At 35.0% G+C, this 27,546-nt stretch overlaps 1 pseudogene; it reads left to right on the top strand.

Annotated features, from left to right (window-relative positions):
• Window positions 1–1,505: 1,505 nt before the first annotated feature.
• The window catches only part of LOC112862747 (migration and invasion-inhibitory protein pseudogene), a 64,548-nt pseudogene continuing 38,507 nt past the window's right edge, over window positions 1,506–27,546 (top strand).

Here is a 27,546-nt window from a genome sequence, read left to right as displayed (position 1 = left end):
TGCTTTATGGAATAAAGAAATTTTGAAGAAAATATTAGTAAATAGAATTTAGCAATACATATTAAAATTATTATATAATGATTAAATAGAGTTTGTTCCAGGGATGCAAGTCTTGCTTAATATTTGAAAATCAGTAACATTATATTGAGTGGTGAAAGATTGAATATTTTTCCCCTAAGGTAAGGTACAAAGCAAAGATCAGTTCTCACTATTCTTATTTATCATTATGTTGGATGTTTTAGCTTCTGCAATAAAGCAAGAAAGGCAAATAAAATTCATACAGATCAAAAAATAAAAAAGACATTAAACTCTGTCTAATGGCAGATTAAATGTCTACATTGCAAATCTCAAGAAATCTAAAAAGAAAACAAAAAGAAAACTCTCCTAGAATTCATAAGTAAGTTCAGCAAATCACAGGATAAAAGATAACATACAAAAAGCACTGGTATTTTTGTGTAGCGGCAACAAATATGGGTAGCCAAAATTAAAAATAAAATGTCACCCACAATTACAAAATAACATATATATACTGAGGTGCAAATTTAACAAAACCTACATAAGATTTGTATGCTGAAAACTGCACATCACTGATGAAATAAATCAAAGAAGGTAAATACAAAAACATGCTATGTTTATGGTTTGGAAGATCCAATACAGTAAATGGCAATTCTCTCCAAACTGGTGTAAAGATTTAATGCAATTCTTATTAAAATCCCAGCAAGATATTTTGTGTATACGCACACACACACACGCACGTGTATGTGTATATATATGTATATATTTGTGTATATGTGTATATATATCTTGCTATTATCTATCTAGATAGATAGATAGTAAAATATAGGGAAAGACAAAGGAATTTGAATAGTTAAAATAATCTAGGAAAAGATGAATAAGGTGGGAAAAAAAAGTTCACCTGGTATCATGACTTATGTAGTCACAACAATAAAGACTGTGGTATTTGTTAAGGGACACTACGGAACAGATAAAGAACCCAGAAGTAGATTCACATAAACATATGCAGCTATTATTGACAAAGGTGGAAAAGTAATTCAATGGAGGAAAGATCTTTTCAACAAATAATGCCGAGGCATTATTCATAGGCAAACATGAAACAACTTAAGTTTAATATCTAATGCAGAAATAACTCAGTATGGATCATAGATTTAAATATACAATGTAAAACTACAAAACTTTCAGAAAAACCTCATAGAATAAAATTTAGGGGACATAAATCAAAGAGATTTGACAAGGAAAAGATAATTAACAAAAGAAAAATTTAATAAGAAAAAATAAATTAATCAAAAAAACCTATTCTGCATCTCCTTGTCTTTCTCTGGCCCCCTCCCCCATGCTCTGTCTCTCAAAAATAAATACAATGTTAAAAAATTATATAACATTTTTGAAATATTAAAATTCTAGAGATAAGAAATTTATTAGTAGTTTCCAGTGACTGATTAGGGATTAGGAGTGGGAGAGAAATGGGTGGGCTACAAATGGGCAACATGAGGGGTCCTGGTGGTGATGGCAATATTCTGTGTTGTGACTATCACTGGCAACAACCTGGTTGTGATATTGTAGTAGAGTTTTGTAAGATGTTACCATTGGAGGAACTGGATAAAAGGAATATGGAGTTTCTCTATATTGTGTATCACAACTGCAGGTGAATCTACAATTCTCAAAAAATTAATTTAAAAATAAGGGCAAGAGGCGCCTGGGTGGCTCGGTCCATCAAGTGTCTGACTTCAGCTCAGGTCATGATCTCACAGTTCCTGAGTTCAAGCCCCATGTTAGACTGTGTTGACAGCTTAGACCCTGGAGCCTGGTTCGGATTCTGTGTCTCCCTCCCTGCCTGTCCCTCCCCTGCTCATGCTCTGTCTCTGTCTCTCAAAAATGAAGAAATGTTAAAAAAAATAAAATAGATAAAATAAAATAATAAGAATAAGGGCAAAAGAAGACAAGGGGAGACAAGTTGGAGAAAGCAGATTGAAAAATAATAATAAAGGATGTGTCCAGGATGCTCCATACGCAAATAAAATAAATTTTAGAAAAAAGGGGAAAACTTCAAACAAATAAAGAAAATTTTACAGAATTATAGAAATGTAGTATTTGGTTTAAAAGGGTCATATAGTCCCTAGTCAATAAATGTATTCTGTCAACCTCGGTGCTGAAAGTAAAGCATGAGATAAGGATTTGGCTGCAGGTTGTTTGGGAGATGATTCCTGAAAGGAAAGGGGTATGGGGGTTAGGGGTGGCAGGGAAGATGAAAACAGAAAGCAAGAAAAAAATCAGCATAGAATGTGTAATCACTGCTGTGGACAGCTAGAGATCAACCCTATAGGGGTATTTAGATGTCCTAATACTTCAGGACTGTTCCCTGGTTTCCAGTGTTGTGATTAAGAAGTTTGAAGCCATTCTGATTGTTGATGTATATAACTTGATTTCTATCTCTATAGGAGTTCTCTAAATCTTCTCTTTATCCACAGTGTTCTTGAGTTTCACAAGGATGTACTTTAACTTTGACACACTTATGAGATATTTTCTGTGCCCTACCTCTCAGCCAAATTTTTGTTATAGCTATGGCTGCAAAAGACCGTTCTCTACAGGTTTTTACCTATATCATCTCACCTTAATGAATTTTGAGACTCTGTATTTTATTTTGTTCTGTTTTTCTCTCTTAGGGAAGAGTTTACACATGAGTTCAAGTGTCACAATGTTAGCCATCAGCAACACTGAAAGCCACTATGTCATCGAGCAATATCTTCAAAGTTTTAAGGAAAAACAATATTTCCAGCTAGAATTCTATGGATAGCCTAGAATTCTATGCTCAGTAAATTAGTACTTAAATACAAGTTTTTAATATACAAATTTTTTAGGTATTCGATTCTCAAAAGATCTACCTCCTCATCCCATTTGCCAAGAAAGTAGAGGAAGAAATATTTCGCACACATTTAGGGAGAAAACTAAGAAAGAAAAAAACTGTGGGATCTAGTGAACAGAGGACTGGGGCACAAAAGAATAAAGGAAACTCCTAGAATTATCGTCAAGGAGATCACAGGATGCGAGCGCTATAGCAGACCTGCAGATGCGAAAGGGTCAGTTCTTTGCAGGAGAGAGAGCTTTTTCAAAAGGTTGCTTAAAAACATGATGTTTTAAAAGCATTGAAAACAATTTTAAACAACCAGAGAATAATGTGATAGAAACTTAATGATAAGTACATAGGAAATGAAGTAAACATACACATAAGACAAATATTAACCCGAGCAACCAAAGAAGTTATCAAAATGATGTTGCACAGGAAAATTAAAAGGAGAACACAGCATGATTCAGCTGTCATAGTCAGCTGTAAGAGTGTTAGTTAGGGGTATTGATGTGAACATTGCATATTTCTCTATTCAAAAAGGCTGATAAAAAAAACCCAGGAAGATGTGCTAATGGAAACAGATTTTACCATAAGGTTAATAAAATTTAAATGTTAGGACCCCCTAACTTGTGTGGAGTCTTACTAATGTGTTCATATGTGCATACATTTTTTTAATGTTTTTATTTTAATTTTGAGGGAGAGAGAGAAAGAGAGAGATAGAAAGCACAAGCAGGGGAAGGGCAGAGAGAGAGGGAGACACAGAATCTGAAGCAGGCTCCAGGCTCTGAGCTGACAGCACAGAGCCCGACGCCGGGTTCCTACTCCTGAACTGTGAGATCATGACCTACGCCAAAGTCAGACGCTTAACCAACTGAGCCACCCAGGTGCCCTTGCAAACATTTTTATAAAGTTTGTGAAAGTAAAATATTTTCATTGCAATGTGTAAAGAATATTGTTTCTTCCCATCTTGATTTCCATTGATCTTAATATCTCTCCAGTTTGATAGTGCTAGAATGACCATGGACATTTAAGATTCTGACAAAAGAGAGGTTGAGTTAGCAACACATTTAGTTTGGAGGTAATGGAATATATTTTTATGATTCCCATAATTTCTATGTATTGTAAAGTCATGAATAAGTACTTAGGTATATGGATGGCTTCCAGTAATATTCCTGCTATCCATTTCAGCTGTAACATTTAATGGATATAAACCAGACTCATGGTAGGTGTATTATGTAGTGTAGTACTGGAAGAATGTCTACAATTGAGGAGAAATAGGTCCCAATGCTGGACTTGAACTCATGAACCATGATATCATGACCTGAGCCCAAAGTCAGATGCTTAACTGACTGAACCACCGGGCACCCAAGCCCCTATACTCTTGTAACATTTTTTTAATCAGAAATTAAGGTGCACAGAGATTTAAAAACTTGTCCAAAATTTACAACTAGACTCAGGCTTGAAAAAGCTGCCTGACAAACTACGAACTCTGAAAAAGACAGTGTACTATTAGCAGCATTGATTTAATTTCCAGTTAATGTATTTATTTATCCTTTAATTAGCTAGAATATTTTGGGTAGACAAAGTGTGCCAAGAACTCCATGCTGTCCAATTTCTCCTCTAATTCTGTAGTTTTGGTTATATGTTATCCACAGAAAGTGTCTGTTATACATTGTCTCTACCTTCATCTAGCATTAACTTCTCCATCACTGTCTTCTAAAAAACTATAGTTTTCTCACACTTTAGTTGTGCATATAGCTAAGATTTGAACAAAGTAGCACAATGTGTGTGTGTGTGTGTGTGTGTGTGTGTGTGTGTGTGTGTGTAATTCACATGAGTAATGTCAGGGAAGTTAAGTGCCCCGTCATTGGTGAAATCATAAGTAAGTATCACAGCTTGTCCTTGAACCTATGTATTCATGCTCCAAATACTATATACTTTCTAATATTCCAAAACGGTTGGCTATCAAGTCAACTAGACTTAGCATTCAATTTAGCAGTGATTAAAGTTAGTAATTCTTAACAGATCTTAAACATATACCACACATATTCTAAATTTTTTGTTGGAGTTTGGTTAGATGAGTAGAAATGATGATTTACATAAAAGTGTATTTTTTAATGAGCCATTTTATTACAGTTTAAGGGTGGTACGTATTCCTAAAATTTTTCACTTGACACTAATTTGCATACTGAAAAATTAGTTGTTGCATAATTTCAAGCAATGAAGAACAACTTGATTAAGCTTGCCATGAGTTTAAAATTTTAACTTTTGGGGCGCCTGGGTGGCGCAGTCGGTTAAGCGTCCGACTTCAGCCAGGTCACGATCTCGCAGTCCGTGAGTTCGAGCCCCGCGTCGGGCTCTGGGCTGATGGCTCGGAGCCTGGAGCCTGTTTCCGATTCTGTGTCTCCCTCTCTCTCTCTGCCCCTCCCCCGTTCATGCTCTGTCTCTCTGTGTCCCAAAAATTAAAAAAAAAAAAAAAAAAACGTTGAAAAAAATAAAATTTTAACTTTGTAATAACTTTTGTTATTACTGTTTCAAGTGAAACTTTTTAAAAAGTCATTGACATGTAATGGTACTTTGTTACACGACAGCTTTGATATTTAAAATTAAATTATATTTACAGCACTTTAGCTTATTTAATAATAGTTTATATTTTAATGTGAAGTAAAACAATGTAAGTTGTATTTACAAAAGCAGACATGTATCATTATTGTTCATGCTTCACTGGATATAGAAATTATACATTGGGGAAAATAAATTTAGTATATTGAAAATATTTCATGTAGTTAATTAATTTTTTCTCACACATTTTTCTAAGCAAATACTTGTGAATTTTTCTTGGCAAAGTATCTTAATTCAGGGATAAACCATATGTCTTAATTTTTAATTTTCTAGAGGATAGGAAATATGCTGAAAGCATTATTTACAGCATGTGATACTTTATACAGATAAATATGTCTCCTTGATAAATGCTTTTGAATATGACAATAGGAGGCAGTATTAGCTGTAAAAAAGGAAATGTATATATCTTACAAGGGGATTTTTACTAAAATATCTCTATATTTTGCAAAATATATTAGTACTTTAGCAATCATAAGTATTTTAAAATTAATATTCCTTTATGTAAAATCATGCATTAGCTTTTTTTATGTGTCAGACACATATTTAGTATCTAGAAACACAGAAATGAATGAAACATCCAGCCTTTGAGTAGTTCACAATCTAGCAAGGAAATCAACCTGTAAACACATAATCAGAGAATGCTATGATGATTATTAGCTCTGTGAGGTGTATACAGAGTAATCCCTGAGGAGAGATAGAAGGTGATATTTAAATTAAACCTATTTAATAGCTACATGGGAGTTGAAAATGATACGATGTTTCTCAGTCAAGAAAAAGAGTTTGTTCAAAGGTATGAATAGCAAAGAAAGATAATCTGAAAATAGAAAAATTAAAAGCTCAAGTTGCTATGTTTTAGTCAGAATTTGAAAGGAATAGAAAATTAGAGGCTAGAACTAGTCTATCTTGGGGACATCAGAGAGCTTCTAAGATTTTAAGATTTAAGATAGACTTGACTAATACACGTGCTGAAAAGACCTGTTATCAGTAGAAAGAATTGAAAGCAGAAAGAAAGAGAACAGGAAATCAAAATTGGAATAAAAACACAAAATTTCATGGAGACCAATAAAAAAGACCTACAGCAAATGAAGCGTGAGATGTGCTGGAGACAATCAAGAATTATTTAAAAAATATATTCAACAACACTCAGTGACTAATGGATGTGATAGGTGACAGATACTAACCAATGATGTGTCTGAAGTTGTTCCTGTGTGACATATTAAAGAATATGGCCAAACGAAAGCTAAAATTATGTATTGAATTCTGAAAGGTAGTCTGAGCAAGAAATAGACATTTGTAAGTAATCCATGTTAGGCATTGTGAAATCAAAAGAGAGAAGGATAGTTCAGAGTGGAAAAGATGCTCAAAGACATAACTGTGGGGCACCCTGACGGTTTACTGGGTGTGCAAATGAGTAACAAGTTAAATAAAATAGTGACATCCAATGGTATGAATTTCAAATGCAGGTTTGAAATGTCAACTGCAGGAGAAAGCCAAGGAAAAGGAAAATTTTCAAGTGTGCTCTCTTAAATAAATAAGGCCAAAATCCTGTGTGAGATTTTTTTTTAAGCCTGACCATAGGCGATTCCATAGGACTTAACTGCCAGGTCTCATGGTGCAAGACTGTCCTCTCCACACAAAATTGATCTACAGCTAGGGCCCTGCGGTAGGTCTTAAGGAAGTTACAGTTAAGGACACAGGTGCCCCCTGGTTGAACATGCTCCTAAGCATAGCTGCTTATGTAGCCCACATGCCTCAATTTGGAGGCTACCTTGTGGGGGCTTTCAGTGGAGGCCTCTTTCAGTTGCCTCTGCTTTATTATGGGGAGGTGAGATGCCTTGAAAATACCTTTCTCTACTTTGACTCAGTACTTGGTACTTTTCCACTTTTACCCTTTTCCTCTCAGATCCAGGTTCATCGAGTCTCAGGAGCCTTTTATTCAGGTATACCCTGGCAATGAGATGATTCCCCAACCTAACTGAACCTTCACTTGGTGTGGTTCTGTGGGTATAAATGGAACATTGATGGTGTGGATGCTTTATTCCTGGTTTCTTGCTTATAGTACTGCAGCTAGTGCATAAAGTCAGAAAGGTTACTTTAATTTGGCTTGCCATTTTCATCAACCAGTTCTCTCCAGCTCAGCTCTTGACAATATGTGGGTACAAGAGCACAGGCCCAGGATGGACGTGGGTTATCTGGAGGGAGTTTCAAAGCAATAAAAGACAGCAGGTTGACACAGTGTAAACCTTCATTAGAGGAAGTTATTATTTACTGCTCTATCAGGAGAGGACTATTAAAAACATAAAAACTGTGCATTAACATTTCTGTAGCTTTCCATAACCCTATAAACTTCTATAACCACTGGCCTCTGGACGAATGATTTCGTACACAGTTTCCATCTAATGAAGGAGGAATGGTGTGCTAATTTTTTTTTTATCATATAGATTTTGAGTAAAATGTGTTTTTATGTGGACAGTAGGGGCACTCTTTAATATTAATTTCATTTTGTAATATATGTCATCTTTACTAATTAGTTATTAATGTCATATTTCATTTTCTGAAATAGAGACAAATTGAAGGACAAACTTTCTTATGGTCTTTGTGTGCTTTGGTGACCAACTTATTGCCTGACACATTATAGGTGATCAATATGTTATTATTGAATGAAATTATTCTCTTATGTACTATGAAAAAATAACAAAACAATAAAACCACTTTAAACTATAACATAGAATCATGTGCTAGGGATAATGTTGATTTTAGCCATGATATTCACAATAACATCTATCAGTTGTTTTTAAGCCCTAGGCTATGCCACTTCTGCAAACAAAAGCAGCAGATATAGAAATAAACAGAGCTTACATTTGATCCTTCGGATTCAGCTCTCCTTAAGCAGAGAATTCCTTGGGCATTCACTTTTATGTGCTGGATTATTTCCTTTGTCACTCTCTCTCTCTCTCTTACAAACTTTTAATTACATTTCCATCAATTTCTATCACTTGATACTGAATAGGTACTGATTACTCTACTCTGTCAAATAGGAAAAGGTTAGTTCTTTGCTCATTTTATAAGTACTATATTAGGCATAGACAAATTGTTTCTTTAACAGGGTCTTGGAAGTAATGAAAAATAAAAATAACAAAACTTATATGTAGTTTCCTAAGATGCAGCATGACTTTTTTAATACTTGTCTCAATATCAATGCTTCTTTGTTGCTATTTTATATTAAAGGGAACTTCTACCAAAAGAGACTTTTAAAGTTGAAAGAAATTTCTATTTTTGTACTGTGCATTATAAACAGAAGATAACTTCAAGTTCTAAGAACTAATGTCTGATAAGAATATCTGTATTTACAGAGAAAGACAGATACCATATGTTTTCACTCTTATGTGGATCCTGAGAAAAGTAACAGAAACCCATGGGGGAGGGGAAGGAAAAAAAAATGAGGTTAGAGTGGGAGACAGCCAAAGCATAAGAGACTCTTAAAAACTGAGAACAAACTGAGGGTTGATGGGGGGTGGGAGGGAGGGGAGGGTGGGTGATGGGCATTGAAGAGGGCATCTTTTGGGATGAGCACTGGGTGTTGTATGGAAACCAATTTGACAATAAATTTCATATATTGAAAAAAAAGAATATCTGTGTTTAAAATAGAGAGCAGATATCCTTGTTGAGATGTCAACCTGGACACAGGCCTCCACCTAGTTACTCTCTAGCCATTCCCACCCTGCCTATAACTGAAATGACAAATGAAATACAAAATGGAGAGAAACCTAAACAAACATGAAATTGGGGAGTGTTTTCTCACCATGTTAGAAGTATTAAACAATTGTTTGCTATGTAGAGTGTAAGGAAACAAAATAATAACAAATTTATGTCTTACTTTTTATCTGAAAAGCATGTCAGGTCAAATGCTGGCAGAGTGCCATTTGTATTCCTAAGATGAACCATGGGACAACTGGGAGTGAGTTTTCCACCTTGGGAATGCCACTGGGAAAACATTCTGGGTGCTTTAATCCAGAAAAAGGAGAGTGCATCTGGCAGGGTTTATTCTTGGCTTAGACTTGGAGCCCTCTTGGAACAGAAGGCTCTGACAGGCAAAATCAGGAGATATGCTGTAGTTGGCTCTCAAGAAGTCAGATATTCCAGGCAAGCACGAGGGACCCTGCTGAGGCTGACTCCTGGCTGCCACACCACCCATTGAAAAGACACACATAGGCAGAAGGCAAAATTCCCTGCCGTGACTGACGCTAGTGTTCCAGCTCCACACCCCACTTCCCAGCTCTCCCTAGTTTATAGCATTTCTTTTCTAATGTGGTAAAAAATCTCTAAATTATATCTAAAATTTTCTTTTCTCACCTCGTATGTCCTTAGACATTTGCACTAGGATCTATATCAATCTTTGACAATCCAATCTCAACTTGAATTTGCTATTAACTCTTATTAACAATGCATAGATTTCATTCTACAAGTGTGAGCTAAGAAAATAACATCATACCTATTAATAGTGTTGTTCTAAGAAATAGGACAAATTAGGATTTTATACAAATTAGGATTCATCTTTTCAAGAGATCTATAAAGAGAAAACCCTAAAGAAAGATTGCTTTCAAATGAAAGAGTCACATGGTTAATTGGAAACTGCAGTACTCAGCAAACAACTGTTTTTATGCTGCAAAAAAATATGATGGTAAAGTAGGAAATAAACGTAAGAAATTCTCCCAGCCCCAGAATTCAGAGCTAATTGTTAGGGAGCAGATGAGAATGGTAAGAAAATGAACAGCCCTGCGGTAGATACATCAAAGAGACCACTCCATACTTGTATTTCTTAACTAAGGTAGTTGGAACAGGAGGGAGAGAAAATGTTCAAATAAATGTAATGAGTGATTCATTGTGGAAAACCAAATCAGAAAATAAAAAAAATTAAACAAAAACAAAAACAACCTTATTACATTAAAAATATCCATATTTAATAATAATATTTAATAATACTTAATAAATATCTATATTTATATTTAATCTATATCACCTATCCTTTTCACTCTATAAAAATCATCACACTGAATATATCCAACATAGAAAATATAAAACACTTATGAATAAAAATTAGATTCCCAACAAATGCCACCTTCCTCACTAAATGCCAATAGATATTGATTCTGCAATGTATTTTATTTAAAAAAAAAGATTATAAACCCAAAATATTATACCTGTCCAAGTAGTCATTCAAGTTACTAGAGACACAAATGCTATTTGGGGAGAAGGAACATTTCCAGGCATACTACAGCTGATGGAAATAAAAATAAGATGAAAAAAATTAAGTATATATGAAGGGTGTTTTTATTTTTAACGACTAAATATTCTATTTTAATGGAAGTGAATCTATTTTAATGGATGTGATTAAAAGACAAAATAGTTTAGGGGCGCCTGGGTGGCTCAGTCGGTTAGGCGTCCGACTTCAGCTCGGGTCACGATCTCACGGTCCGTGGGCTCGGGCCCCGCGTCAGGCTCTGGGCTGATGATGGCCCAGAGCCTGGAGCCTGCTTCCGATTCTGTGTCTCCCTCTCTCTCTGCCCCTCCCCCATTCATGCTCTGTCTCTCTCTGTCTCAAAAATAAATAAACATTTAAAAAAAAAAAAGATAAAATAGTTTAAATATTGGGTATTAAACAGAAAATTATTAAGGTCACTATATATTTAAAAATTATAAAGTGAAGGAAACTAATTATTAAAGTAATTACATCTACTAAGATAAAGATTATACTGACACTGTGCTCATTTTACATTTATATTTGTAATAGAAAATAGCAGTCAATATATGAAGATAACCATATACGTTATGTTAGATGTATTTTAGAAGGAAAAAATTATCATTATAATAACCACGTAATATATTCCTCTCAAAAACATGAAAGACTGAGAAAGGGAAATAAATGACTATTCCCTTTAGTTATTAGTGTATAACATATTTAACATGTAAGTCAGCAATTTTTTATTATATCTCACATTATGTGGCTTAAAAGAATTCAGTGGCTCATCTCTGCTCCATCATGTTTGTTTCCACAGGTGGGAGAACTTCAACAGCTAGGAACCAGAACAACTGGGGTTTGACCAGACTTCCATCTTCTTTCTCTCTATGTCTCTCTTTCTCTTACAGCCTTCTCCCCTTGCCTACCTTAGACTTTACACAGCATGGTTACCTGAAGATACTTACACTACTGATGTGGCAGTGTAGGGCTCTGACAGAAAGGCAGCAGGAATTGCCAAATCCCCAAAAGTCAAGAATGATTGCTGCATCACCTCCCCATATTCTATTGGGCACAGCAGTCACAGAGGCTCCTCTTTTTCTGAATAGGAGCGCCATCTTTGCTCTTAATCTGACACAAGACCCAACGGAACCAAGACTTGGTCTAAGAGGATCTCTGTCACAGAGATGTTGCAAAGATTAAACATTTATGAAATATAATAAAAATTAAAACATTTAATGTGTAATTTAAATGTTGCTGGAATTTTAATTTGATATGTCATTGAATATTCAATTGAATTATAGTGTCTTTCTTTCCTCTGAATCTACTCCTGAACATGCTTGTGTGTGCATGCCTACTTGCTCTCTTCCTTTTCCTCTCTCTCTCCTTCTCACACTCATGCACACATACGCATCACACATATCCATGAATATTTCTTATCTCACTCATATTCTGGGACGCACATACTCAAATATCAGTGCATCCTAAAGTAAATAATAGAACAGATAATGACCTCTCAAAATAATTTAAAGAAAATTTAAAATTAGATTTCACGCATATCCATGAATATTTCTCATCTCACTCATATTCTGGGACACACATACTCAAATATCAGTGCATCCTAAAGTAAATAATAGAACAGATAATGACCTCTTAAAATAATTGAAAGAAAATTTAAAATTAGATTTCAACTTAAAAATAATTAATAATAACTTATAGAATGGCTTAATGTATGCTGGAAGTTTATAAAAAAAAAAAAAAGATTTGATGAACATACTAAATCCTAAATAACTCAAAATAAGAGAAACTGCAATTGAAGGTGTTTAAGAAAGGAATACAGTAACATTCAGTAACTTGCTTGTAAAATGTTATTAGATAAACTAAAAGCTCCATTGCAAGTAAATGTATCACAAAAAATCCTATTGTCATCAAGTAAGAAAAAAAAAACAAAACTAAGCCTTCAACTTGCAAAGTACAATAAAATGCAGCAAAGTATACCCGAAGAATATTGAGGTAAACATTTAATAAAAAGAAACCCATGCTATTTCTATGCTATGGAAAATGATAAGAATAATAAATAAATAAGCGGTCTATTTTAATGGGCACATTAAAAAAATCTTCAAAAATCTAACAAAGGGGGGCTCCTGCGTGGCTCATTCAGTTAAGCATCTGACTCCTAATTTCGGCTCAGGTCATGGTTTCCCAGTTGTGAAGAATGAGCTGCACTGGGCTTTGTGCTGAGCATGAAGCCTGCTTGGAATTCTCTCTCTATTCCTCTGCCCCTTTCCCCCACTCACATGCCCTCTCTCCCTCTTTCTCTCAGTCTCTAAAAAAAAAAAAACAACTAACAAAAATATTATAAATGTGACACAATATAAATAAGATATATGGAGAATCCAAAATATTAAAATCAATGCTGTTCTATACCATCAAACTTGAAAAGATAATGGAATTGATGTTTTCTGTTAAAAAAAAAAATTCCAAGATTATTTTGCAGAAATTCTGAACAGAAAGTAATTAAAAAAAAAAGAAAACTGAAAAATAAAACTTACAAAAATAATTTAAATTCCAGAGAGTTATACATGTGAATTCTAGCAACAGTTTATTCTATATTATTTAAATGATACTAGAACACAGGGAATGATGAAAGAGTTTGATTGTTGTGTAAGTCTATAAAAAGATGACAATTCAAACTCTAAAAATTTTTTACCAGTCTTAGCTATGGTATAATGCAAACATGAAAGCAAAGTATTATAAAATTAAAATGAGCATTGCATTATAATAATATTAAGTAATATTGTGTAACTACCTTAAAGGAAATTAAAAAAACATACAAAATATCTTAATAATCTGTAACTAGTATTCAAAACTTCTGTGGATAGGGAGACACTAAGCATAACTTTTAAAAATTAGTTTACCAAAGAGGTTTTGTAAATTCAGTGGCTCTACTTCCTGTGACATTTGTACCTATTAATCATTAGCAGAGATTGACTGGAGACTGTGTCTAAAACCACTTTGTGGATCTAATAAGAGAACTCCATTAGGTGTTGCATTTGCAAACTGAATCTCCCAGTTAGCTTACAGGTGAAAGGCTCTGTCTGAAATGGAGTTCCCCATTGAATACATATTCATCATTGATAATAGAGAGCTTTTAGCTCTCAGCAGTCGGCAGGAAAAAAAAAAAAAGTGATGTCTGAGCAATATTTATATGGCTTTCCTTCTTATGCATTTTATCATTTGCATTAAAATAATACATTTGTAAAATACAAAGTAATTCTAATAATTGGCACAGTTTCACATGAAACAATCCTATAAGTCAGACTCAAGGTGAAATAAAATGTGATCTAGAAATATTGTCCTCTGCAAGATAAAGTCAATTAATTCCTATGGGGAAAGCATTCAGGTGGCCATTGTGGTAAATCTGCCTACAATATCAGGAGGAATATGAAAGCCTTAGGTGATGCCTTTAGAAAAGGTTAAAATAAGTCCTCACTTTTACCTTTCAGCAAGTTTAGCATTAGTACCCAGGCTTAATAATTTCACTCATATGTCTTGACTAGTTCTGCCTTTTTTACTACAAGATTTTGCGTGTGTATGAGAGAAGTGATGGAAACTATTTTAATGATTATTATTTTCAGAACTGTGTATGTCTAATTCATGGACTGACCTGTCTATATATTAAAATTACAGTATATGTCAGTATACAAGAAGGAGGTAAAATATGGAATTGCACAGGTTTTGGAGTATTTATTCTTTATCTTTTTTTTGGAAAATGTCCAAGTTCGTCAGCACTAAAATGTTGCATGAGAAGAAAATTATAATGATGTTTGCTGAAATATCTTTATAATGTTATGCATCACTAAGCAAAATATCTTATCACATTCTAAATGTATTTCTGACTCTGCTCTCAAGAGTATATCATAAATAAGGTTCTCTTTGTAATGGCATTCAGAAAATCCACCTAGTGCTCCAGAGCTGATGAATAACAATAAAAAATAACAATTGCTTACCTATTGTCTAGTGTGTTAAGATGAAGAATTTCATCCTATACACCTTCAATATAGGTACCAAAAGAAAGATACAATGACACTGGAAAAGGAGCCACAGAATACCTAGTTATACTAAATTCATTGAATTATATTGTGATATACTTCAATAAAAGGGAAATATATATGAATAAAATTGAATTTAGTACAACATAAATAGAAAGGCCCATTTATAGTACATGTTTTCAATTTCTTCAGTTATTTAACTGATTAAGTGATAGAGGATAACCAATAAACAAAGTATATATGTCATTTCTCTAAATTTTTACATCACTAATTTTTCATTCCAATCATTCGACATTTATACAGTTGACTTTTGAACAACATCGATTTGAACTGCAAGGGTCCACTTATATGCAGAATCTTTTCAACAAATACAGTACAGTACTGTAAATGTATTTTCTCTTCCTTAGGATTTTTTAATAATATTTTCTTTTCATTTATTTACTTTATTGTAAAAAAACAGTATGTAAACATATAACACACGAAATAAGTGTTAATTGACCGTTTATGTTATTGGTAAGCCTACCCTTTGGCAGGAGGCCATTATTAGCTAAGTTTTAGGGGAGTCAAAAATTACATGCAGGTTTTCAACTATATGGGAGTTGTCACCCCAAACCTCGTGTTGTTCAGGGGTCAACTGTACTGACCTTATCTCTTAGATACAATAAATAAATGATAGGTGATAAATAGAATGATTGATATCTGCTTTTTATCTAGAGGAAAATATTTCTGGGAGCAGAAACTTTGTAGCCTAGTAGCTATCTGAATGTATTATGTACAATGTTAGATCAAAATACAATGGAGCTACAGTGTAGCATAAGATGGAGCCAATGGTGACGTAAATAATCCAAACTCTTTGAAAGATAAATGGATACAAACCCATAGTTGAAGTTTTAAGTAATATTATGTGGATTAGGATTAGATTAAAGGAATGTTGGGGTACATATTTTTGATGTGTGTATGTGCATATGTATCTATACATATATATATACTTAAACAACAGATATTATAATAAAAATATGCAATACACAAAGGATTCTCCTACATGGACACTATGATAATGATGCCCTTTTATAATCTATGATTCACAAAACTATGAATAGATAAGAATTATACTTGTGAAAATGGAAGTAATAATTATGGGTGTCAATAGCATTCCATGTTAGGCAGTTGTTAGGTGGCCCCCAAGATTCCCACTCTGTTGTGGGAACCATCCTGCATGGTTCCTTCCCCTAAAGTGGGACCTAAACTTGCAAATAGTATAGAACAAAATTTCCCTGATTAGGATCTCGCTAGGTTGACTCTAAAGTAAAAAGCGATTATCATGAGTAGGCCTGACCTAAGCAAGGGAGTTTTGGAAAGTGGGTAAAAGTCAAAGAGTCATACCTTGTTGGCCTGAAAGAAAGCAAACATCCATTCTGTGACCTATGAGGTTACATGGCAAGGAACTGCTGCAGTCTCCAGGAGCTGAGTGCTCCCCAGCTGATCACTAACAGAAAATGAAGAACTCAGCCCTACTGCTCATAGAAATGTATTCTACCAACAAGGTGAATGAACTTAGAAGAGAACCCTGAGCTTCAGACTTCATGGCCTGGTCAACATTTCTTAGGGGGGAATCAAATTCATATTGGATATTTCTCTTTTGTTTATTGAGGCATAAATGATATGTAATATTAGCTTAGTTTCAGTTCTATCACATGACTCAATATTTGTATACAGTATGAAATGATCACCACAATAACAATCTTTTTTTTTTTTCACTTTTAAGCTCAAAGTCAAAAACTGTTAAATTTGAGTAATGTTTGTATTGCTCATGGTCCCTTAATTAGAATATGTTATTAAAAATAAGGCAGTTAAGAGGCTTTTTGTTTTTGTTTTTGGTTGAGGAATATGGAATTGAAGAAAACACTATACCTGGAATAAAGTCATAAAATTTATCTTCCTCATTTTATTTCTCTTGACCCTGTTATATTCCTTCTCTTCTGAGGCACTATCAGCTAGCTGTAAGATGACTCTTTTTTTGAGACAATTGGAAGTCTTATTGCTAGAATGGTGAAAATATCTATTGTTTTACAAAAATAAATCCCACAACTAGGTGGTGTGGAGTGACAACAATTTTTAAACCACCCACAATACTTTGAGGTGGCTGGGCTTTGCTGTGTGAGTAGTCCTTCTGTATAAATGTAGCTACACTAAGGTGAGGGCTCCACTGAGCAGGAGCATGCAAGGTGGCTCACTCACAGTTTGGTTGTGTTTGAGGGGATGTTTGGAAGGATGGCTGAGCAGGGATTCTGGGGTGGTTGGTCCTTTGTGGAGTATTTAAGCACCTCCTCTCCCTGTGGCCTTCCCATGTACTTTATCCAGGATTGTCTGCCCTCTTACATTACAACTTAGAACACCGAAAAGTGCAAAAGTAGGAACAGCCAGGCCTCTTCCAGGCTAAGTCCCAACATTGGAGGAGCATTACTCCCACTTCCGGGTAGTAGTTACAATAAAGTGCCAGTTCAGTTTCAGAGGGAGAGGACATGAATGCTACTTCTCAGGAAGAAAAGTGTCAGGAGGACTAACAAAAGATTTCTAGCCATTGTTAATCCACATACGTGAAAAGTTATTTTGAAAGACATAAATCAAAAACTTCTATATACTAGACCCATTCAGAATAAGAATAAATAATGCAGTGATTTTTTAGAGTCAATGTGGTCTGTCTGTATTCTTATACATGACTAGTCAAATTAGATTCCATGGAATTGGATGAGGAATATTATTATAGTGAGAAAGCATCTAAGTTACTGATGAATCATGTACATTTTCTTCCTTTCCTCCTTAAATACGGTTGGGCTTGTGTAATTATAAAGCCCTAATGATCTAACACAGATATTCCATTTCATTTATATGATTAAGTACTAGTAAAGTACTTGATATAACTGAGATTCAATTGGTCAGCTATTTTTTCTCACTTAGTCTATTTTTGTCACTATTCTTCCTCAAGGAATAAGTTATATTTAAAAGTTAAAGAAACATTGACTTTGAGAATAGAGTACAGCATGAAACATCTACATTAATTGAGAGCTGGCACATCTTCGTTTGGGTGTCTCTTAAGCGCCTAAGAGTTGCTGGCAGAGTAAGAATTCAAGAAGTAGTTGCTGAATTTATATGAGTAAAACTGAAATAGTAGTTATTAAGAAGACAGACTTAGATAAGTTTCAAAGCTTACTTTGACCACTTTTGAGCTGTATAAACTTGTTTACCTGTTTACCTGTTAGATTTGAAGTTATTCACTTAAAATTTTGAGGAGCTTTGTAGACCATATTGCAATAGTCAAATTTATGCCACCCAATGAAGCCTCTTTGGGCCCAGCCACTTAGGATGTCACTGGTGATATCCCTTCTTTCAACATTGTCCAATTAAATACGATTCAATTTATACATTGATAATTATTGGTTAGTGTGTGATTAGTTTAATTAGAATGGTTATATTAAATGTATATATAGATTATGTAAGTGAGGAAATCTATCTAAGGAGGCCAAGTCGAATATAATAGATGAACACATTTTATTTTATATGACTTATACATTAAAGGTACTTGTTTATGGATAATTGAGTTTTTCTTAAGGGTCAGTCCTCACATTGGAAAGGATTACTTTGACATCATTGTTGGGAGGAGAAAACTGAATTGCAGGAAGTTAAGGTAACATTTTTATAAAGCCAATAAAAACTATGAAATTGAAATTCCACTTCAGACCTTAGAAATGCAAATTGAATTACTATTGCCAAGCAATTTAGTCACTCAAAAGATTTGCCAGTTGAAAGATTGTGATGGTTAATTGTACATGTCTACTTGGCTAGGCTATGGTGACCAATTGCTTGGTCAAACACCAGTCTAGATGTTGCTGTGTATTTTTTGCGTGGTTAACATTTATTTTTTTTTTTTAATTTATTATTTTTTTTTTCAACGTTTATCTACCTTTGGGACAGAGAGAGACAGAGCATGAACGGGGGAGGGGCAGAGAGAGAGGGAGACACAGAAACGGAAACAGGCTCCAGGCTCTGAGCCATCAGCCCAGAGCCCGACGCGGGGCTCGAACTCACGGACCGCGAGATCTTGACCTGGCTGAAGTCGGATGCTTAACCGACTGCGCCACCCAGGCGCCCCCGCGTGGTTAACATTTAAATCAGTAGTCTTTGGGGGCACCCCCGCGTGGTTAACATTTAAATCAGTAGTCTTTGGGGGCGCCCCCGCGTGGTTAACATTTAAATCAGTAGTCTTTGGGGGCGCCCCCGCGTGGTTAACATTTAAATCAGTAGTCTTTGGGGGCGCCCCCGCGTGGTTAACATTTAAATCAGTAGTCTTTGGGGGCGCCTGGGTGGCGCAGTCGGTTAAGCGTCCGACTTCAGCCAGGTCACGATCTCGCGGTCCGTGAGTTCGAGCCCCGCGTCGGGCTCTGGGCTGATGGCTCAGAGCCTGGAGCCTGTTTCCGATTCTGTGTCTCCCTCTCTCTCTGCCCCTCCCCCGTTCATGCTCTGTCTCTCTCTGTCCCAAAGGTAGATAAACGTTGAAAAAAAAAAAAATTAAAAAAAAAAATAAATCAGTAGTCTTTGACTAAAGCAGATTACCCTCCATAGTGTGGGTGGGCCTCATACAATCAATTAAAAACTTTAAAGAACTAAGACCATGGTTTCAAAAGAAGAAGAAATTCAGCTTTGAGACTACAACATAAAAATAACCAAATAAATGTCTTTTAAACAAAAATGAACAACAACAACAAAAAAAACCTGCCTGAGTTTCAGGCTTGTCTGAGGATTTCAGATGCAACATTGCAGTTTCAATTCTTACTTGAATTTCCAGTCTGCCAATTTAGCCTATGAATTTTGGACTTGCTAGCCCTTACACTCAAAAAGCCAATTCCTTAAAATAAATCTCTCTATATATTAATGTATATATCTTATTGCTTGGTACATTTTTCTTTCTTTTTTCTTTTTTTTTTTTTTTGAGAGCCCTAACTATTATAGTGTTATTCCTATTTTCTCATTAAGTAAGATTATCTTGGGCAATATATATATATATATATATATATATATAGCATGTTTTTCTTTTATTAATCACTGAAATTCATTCCTTAGTTAATTCAGTACCCAATAGAGCCTCTACACAATGTTTATTGGTTTATAAAATGAGTAAATAAAGTAATTCTTCAAACTTGGATTTCAATTATAAATTTTATATATCCACAGCACTTAAAAAAATTCTGGTATAAAACTATTCATTTAAAAATAGGCTTTAACTGTAATTAGGTTAAAGAATAGACACACACACACACACACACACACACACACACGAGAGTTCTTTTGGATAAACCACCTTTTATTTACCAATGGGCTTGCAACACACAAAATAAAATTGATATATTTGAATTTATTGTAATAATAAAAATAAACTTTGAGGTCTTACTAAAAAATAGGCACTTTATTAAGTGCTTTAGATTCATTAGCAAATAATTCTCCTACCCCACTACAACAGTTAATGACAGTTACTTTTATTATTCCCACTTCACAGATGAGCAAACTAAAATTTTAAAAAGTTAACATTCCCAAGTGTATATATCTAGTCAGTGATAAATCTACAATTCTAATGCAAGTCTTTCTAAACCCAAATTCTTTTTTCTTTTTAATGTTTATTTATTTTTGGGAGAGAGAAAGAGACGGAGAGAGAGACAGAGCTTGAGTGGGGGAGGACAGAGAGAGAGGGAGACCCAGAATCTGAAGCAGGCTCCAGATTCTGAGCTGTCAACACAGAGCCTGACATGGGGCTTGAATTTAGGAACGAGGAGATCATGACCTAGGCTGAAGTAGGATGCTCAAACAATTGAACCAACCAGGCGCCCCTCCTAATTCTTTTTCACATTGTATTTTTATATTGAGGTTTTATGCAAATGAAGTATTGTTGTTCCTTTGCCAACTTACACTGATAGTTATCAGTTATGGAAGTAAGGCTGATCTCTGTCTTTTAGGCTTTGTATGCTTCCTCTTCCTTTTGCTTCCTGCCATAACTCTGCTACTTTCTTGTCTATCATCTTTCTTTGCTTGTGTTTTTATCTTTTCATTACATAAACATTGAGTGCATACCAATTTCAAAACACAGGTTTCTGATGGTTTTATAACTTTTTCTTCCGACAAAAATAATAGGATCTCGATTAAAACAAGCCTAGGGAAAAAGAATGTATTGGCTCATGGAATTGAATCATGAGACAAATAGAGGAGCAACAGTGGTGCTGGACCTTCAAATGTTGCCAGTTTCACTCTTGCTAGTGCCAGTAATATCTTTTTCTATCACAGACCATTTTCCTCGTTAAAGGAACATGGCCACTGACAGATACAGATCTCACATGTCCATCACTGGCAAGGAAATGGGATTCTTTCTTTGATCCCAAGTAAAATAATACCTTGATCAAGATTTCTGTTCAGCTGAGTGTGTATAATTGTATACATATCTATGATGGATTAACAGTGACCAGGGAACTATGATTTTAATGATGTTACCCCATTCTAACCACATGGCTTCTTTCTCAAAGAATGGAGAGATGCACTGACTGAGAAAACAACTGATGATCACTATACTGGTTTTTACATGGCCTATATTGATACCCCAAGCTAACTCCACATGACTGTTCAAATCAAACACATACTAAAATCCATCCATGTTATGAAGGGTAAAAAGAAAAAAAAATCTCTTTCTAATTATATGTTACTTAATGACAGTAAGAAGTAATGAACCAATTTCTACTATCAAGTCCACATATAGCCCCATGTTTGTTCTTCCTGTGGAGTGGTTTATTTTGACTACTGGCTATGCCACTTTATATTAAACTGCTAGCTTCCCATAAGTTCATGGGATATATGAGACTATATTATCAATAATATATTTTAAGTAAATAAGTAACATATTTTAAATAAATAACCTATAATATTATATTGGACAAAGAAGCATATGGATAAAATTTCAAGTGACATATAGAAAAAATAGCTCCATAAACAGCCAAAATGATATGACCACATGTAAAGATCTCTGATGATTTGACTCAATCTAATTACATACTGTAATACGTAGAAGACACTATGAAATATTCATCCAGCCAATTTCCATAAAATCCTTAAACATCTCTTTCAAACAAAGATTTGATAATTATTAAAATGCATAGATTTTGATATTATATTCTCTCTGAAGAAATTGTATTGCAGAGATTCTATTTTTATTGCTAAAGGCCCTCCCATACATTTTAAGTAGTGATAGAATTGCTATGTTCTACAGATACTTTGTAAAATAGATTATCTTCCTGATAGTGTCCACATTTCCTCATAAACACTGAAACCAAAACAGGTTTGAGGCCCCAAATCACCACTCCAAAACATAGGTGTAGGGACTTCAGTCAAAAATACTATTAAATCAAGAGGTTTAATTTTGTTCATAAAAGTTTTAATTTAACTTGTAATCACTGAATTGGGAAACCATAAGCTTTCTATTTTAAGTAATCTAATTCTTGCTGCATCAGCCAAGAGGTACTAGCTGTAATGTATAAGTAAATATAGCTTTTTGCTATAGACTACAAGGTGCTGTTAGGGAAAATAGATTGGTTTTGGAATCCATTATCAAATTGGGAGTTTTCTTTAACTGCTAATCAGATAGCAGGATTAGTTGAACCTATTTCTAGTTCAAAGCAATAAAAACCATATACCATCATACAGAACAGTTACCTTTTCTAAAATTATATACACTGTATGATGCCATTAAATGAACACACCTATTTACAACAAACTATAAATGAGCTATAGAAATGTTTTTATAAAATTTCATGCCTAGTCCCTCTTGAAAGTTTTTATCCAGTTATGGCTATATAAAACACAATCATTATGTGCCTTTCTGGATGTCATGCCCTTTTCCAAAATCTGTTGCTCATCTATTGTGTGTTTTTATTCCGTTCTTACTCCATTTAAAGTTGTGATGAATTACCTTGTAACAGAAACCTTATTTTTTGTCAGACTATGCTTATCCACCTATTCACAATTATCTTACAAGTTCCAAGAATTTTATCAGTGATAATATCATTTAGAAGATACAACTTTCCTCCAGTAAACATAAATGCTGGTTTCCTATTTTTCTTTCTTCACTTTTTACTGAAAGATAATCCTATAATAGGAGGAATCTTTAAGAGTAGCTTTCTGATTGAGAGAGAAGGAAATGAACTCATTGGTACAAATAACCATATATGACAGAGCATGTGCTAAAGTTAGCGCTTTAGAAGAAATTGAATCAACTTCTTAATCTTGGGATTGCTTTAAAAAAAGCTTCAAAGAGGGGGTATGGGTTTAGTTGAGTCTTGAGGGAGAAAAGGTCAGATTTTAGAAGGAAAAGTGCAAACCTAAGAAAGAGGTTTGTCCAAGTTAGGAATAGAAGAGGAAATCTTATTGAGGAATGGAAAGTAGGTCTATATAATTATGTACATATATATGTGTGTATGTGTATATATATATATATTATATATATATTATATATATATATACAGTGTATGTATATATATATATATATAATATATATATTATATATATATATATATATACAGTGTATGTATACACATACACATTAGGTGTATACATACAGAGTAGCTTCAGTTGGAGGCATTGTAAGAAAAATAGTCATTATTTTTTTATAATTTTTTAATGTTTATTTATTTTTGAGAGAGGGAGAGAGACAGAGTGCAAGAGGAGGAGGGTCAGAGATAGATGGAGACACAGAATCCGAATCAGTTTCCAGGCTCGAGCTGTCAGCACAGAGCCTGACACAGGCTGGAACCCACCCAGACGTAAGATCATGACCTGAGCTGAAGTTGGACGCTTAACCAACTGAGCCATGCAGGCACCCTGCCCCCATTAAAATAATAATAATAATAATAATAATAATAATAATAATAATGTTTATTTATTTTTGAGAGAGAGACAGAACACAAGCAGGGTAGGGACAGATAGAGACGGAGACACAGAATCTGAGGCAGACAGTATACTGATTACCAATGTCACATAGTTCATAAATTTTGGCTGTGGAATTTGGGCCCAGACTGCCTGCGCTTTCAACCCTGCCCCTCTACTTTCTTCATGCATTAAATACATAGACTTACAGTACACGACACTAGGAGAACTTAATTCATTTTTGACTTAACTAAAAGCAGAGGCGGTATGTCTATGATAGTTTTAAAAATAAATTCTATCCTAGACTCTTCCATTCTCATCTCATTTTTCTAACTCTTGCTCCCTCCTCTATTCATCCTTTCTTGCTTATGACTCAGAAATGCCAGTGTAACCCAGTGTCATTTCCAATAACTCAATATATACCTCATTCTTTAAATATAAATGTGTCACATCAATCAATTATCAACTACCAATACAATATTTAGTTTTCAGATATCACCTTGAAATTTAAAGACAGATCCTGACTTGTTCAGTAGACAGAATTGCTGCAAGTTTCCTCTTCTTCAGAAAGTCATCCTTTGTGGCAAGAGTAGGAAGAGGAGACTAGAGATTTCTGTAAAGTTCCCTAGAGAGGATTTATGCCCAATGACCCAGTGCCAATCATCTTGGATGCCAGAAGCACATTCCTTGGCTGTTGCCTCGACAGCTCTACATACTAGCTTTCTGGTGGATCCCTTGTCTCTGGGATCTGTTCCAAGACAGCATCCCAAGACATGTCAAAGAACAAATTTGATCCTTCACCACTTTCCTCACAGAATAGTACATTTTAAAGCATTATCATTTAAAATATTTTAACATTTCTTCTGCTTTACATATTTTTTTTCAACTTTTTTTTTTATTTATTTTTGGGACAGAGAGAGACAGAGCATGAACGGGGGAGGGGCAGAGAGAGAGGGAGACACAGAATCGGAAACAGGCTCCAGGCTCCGAGCCATCAGCCCAGAGCCTGACGCGGGGCTCGAACTCACGGAGTGCGAGATCGTGACCTGGCTGAAGTGGGACGCTTAACTGACTGCGCCACCCAGGCGCCCCTGCTTTACATATTTTTATGTGGACTCCACTATAATAAATTCATGATTGTTTCTTTTTATGCTACTTTAGTTTATTTTCACCTTCATGAAAGGATGATCTAAAGCACAAATAGTTGCTAGGTTATTATATGATCCATTTTCTAGTATATATAAGTAATGATGGAATTTTCAAGCTCTCATCCAATTGTACCACTGAAGATTGATGGACATATTTCCTGTTATGAGATGAAATACTTAAAGTTTTTACATATATTTATAAAATCTTAGACTGACATAGCTTCTTAACACCTTTTAAATGAAATTTCCTGGATTCAGGATGCACTTTAAATGATTGGTATTTTTATAAATAAATATATAAAACATATGGTGTGAATCTCATTTTAAATGATTTTGAGGAACTAAATTCAAATTTGTCTGAGAGAAAAATGCTCACAAAATTTCCGAGTATTATGTTCACTGCGAGCTGAATTAATCTGCTGCTTACCACATGTAAACGGTTGTTAGTGAGGATGTTAAACAAAATTAGGGCTAACACCAAATTCTGCACCACTTGACTGCACACATTAGTGTTGTTTTGTACACTGCACTTCATCACCATCCACTGGCTAAAGTGACTCAGGTACTTTTCAATCTACATAATAGTTTTTGTTGGAAACTAATTTGTGACTTTTAAATTGGCAAATATTAGAATTTTTTAAAAAAAAATTAATGTTTATTTATTTTTGAGAATTACAGAGACAGAATGTGAGTGGGTTAGGGGCAGAGAGAGAGACAGACAGACAGACAGACAGAATCTGAAGCAGGCTCCAGGCTCTGAGCTCAGCACAGAGCCCCACGTGGGGCTCGAACTCACAAACTGTGAGATCAGCACCTAGGCTTAAGTTGGATGCTCAACCCACTGAGCCACCCAGGTACCCCTTGCAAATATTAGAATTTTATGTTAGATGGGGCACCTGGGTGGCTCAGTGGGTGAAGCGTCCAACATCGGCTCAGGTCATATCTCGCGCTCTGTGAGTTCCAGCCCCCCGTCGGGCTCTGTGCTGACAGCTCAGAGCCTGGAGCCTGCTTCAGATTCTGTGTCTCCCTCTCTCTCTGCCCCTCCCCCGTTCATGCTCTGTCTCTCTCTGTCTCAAAAATAAATAAACGTTAAAAAATTTAAAAAAAAAGAATTTTATGTTAGAAATGCTTTGGGGAAATTTTGAAAAATGATCTTATTTTCTTAAAATATGTTTTAAATAGCAAATTCCCTGTGTTGTGTGGGAAAAAGAAAAAGAAAAGTCTATTGCTTTCTCCAGGTGAGACCATTTGCCTTTATGTTTATAAAATTATAGATTTACATGACCAACAAAAATTCACTTAATTATTCTACAACAAATTAAAAATAGCCAGACATTTGCTATTTTCTGGAATGAAAAAGGAAAATAAATGTTTTCTAACTCAAGTTACTTACAGTTTCCTGCAAAAACAAAACAAAACAGGAGCCCCTGGGTGGCTCAGTTAAGTGTCTGACTCTTGATTTCCACTCAGGTCATGATCTCATGGTTTGTGGCATCAAGTCCCATGTTGGACTCTGCAGTGACCATGGAGCCTGCTGGGATTCTCTCTTTCCCTCTCTCTCTCTCTCTCTTCCCCACAATCAAGCTCCTGTACATGTGCTCTCTCAATGTAAACAACAAACATTAAAAAGAATGGATAAAAAAGAAAATTACAACAGTGTGAGGTTGGAGACACATATGGAAATATTTCTTACTTTTGGACCCACAAAGATGGTTTCTGGGATTTTCTGAATTCACTGTAGAGAATGATACTAGAATTTTTCTTATGTAATAGCTAAATACAGCATGGCAATAAGATGCTCCTTTTAGCATCCTACAATATCCTTTACCTGTCTCATGTTGCAGGTTGCATTGTAATAGAGGTAATCTTTCACAAATTCCCTCAAATATTTTCTCTCTTTCTCCTTTTCTTTAAAACCATGGGAAATATTTGAAATTTAAAACAAGGTCCTTGGGGTGCCTTAGTGGCTCAGCCAGTTAAACATTAGACCTTTGATTTGGGCTCAGGTCATGATCTCATGATTCCTCAGATCAAAACCCACATGGGCTCTGTGCATACAGTGCAGAGCAGGCTTGGGATTCTCTGCCCCTTCCCTGCCCATAGGCATGGACGAGCCAGTGTGTGCCCTCTCTCTCAAAAATAAATAAATAGGGGCACCTGGGTGGCGCAGTTGGTTAGGCGTCCGACTTCAGCCAGGTCACGATCTCGTGGTCTGGGAGTTTGAGCCCCGCGTCGGGCTCTGGGCTGATGGCTCGGAGCCTGGAGCCTGTTTCCGATTCTGTGTCTCCCTCTCTCTCTGCCCCTCCCCCGTTCATGCTCTGTCTCTCTCTGTCCCAATAATAAATAAACGTTGAAAAAAAAAATTAAAAAAAAATAAATAAAAATTAAAAAAAAAACAAGTTTCTTTATGACAAACTTACAAAAAGGTATACTAAACATATAATCATATAAATACATATAATTGGCACTATGTGGGTAAAATGCATAAAGTAATTCAGATTATCTGACTGAGTTCATCTGAAGAAACAAATTATTCTCTTACTTCTCATCATTTTTCTCATTTTCTGCTTCAGAATTCAAGATATTCAGCCTCTTAAATATGACATAAATTTGATTCTAGGAATAAAAAAGTATTTACCTCAAGTGAATTATTCTCTCATCATATTTTTA

This window comes from Puma concolor, chromosome B2 (assembly GCF_028749965.1).
Source record: "Puma concolor isolate L17-30 chromosome B2, mPumCon1.1.hap2, whole genome shotgun sequence".
Lineage (NCBI taxonomy): Eukaryota > Metazoa > Chordata > Mammalia > Carnivora > Felidae > Puma > Puma concolor.
The sequence above is the reverse complement of the archived record's forward strand: the minus strand, read 5'-3'. Positions and strand labels throughout refer to the sequence as shown.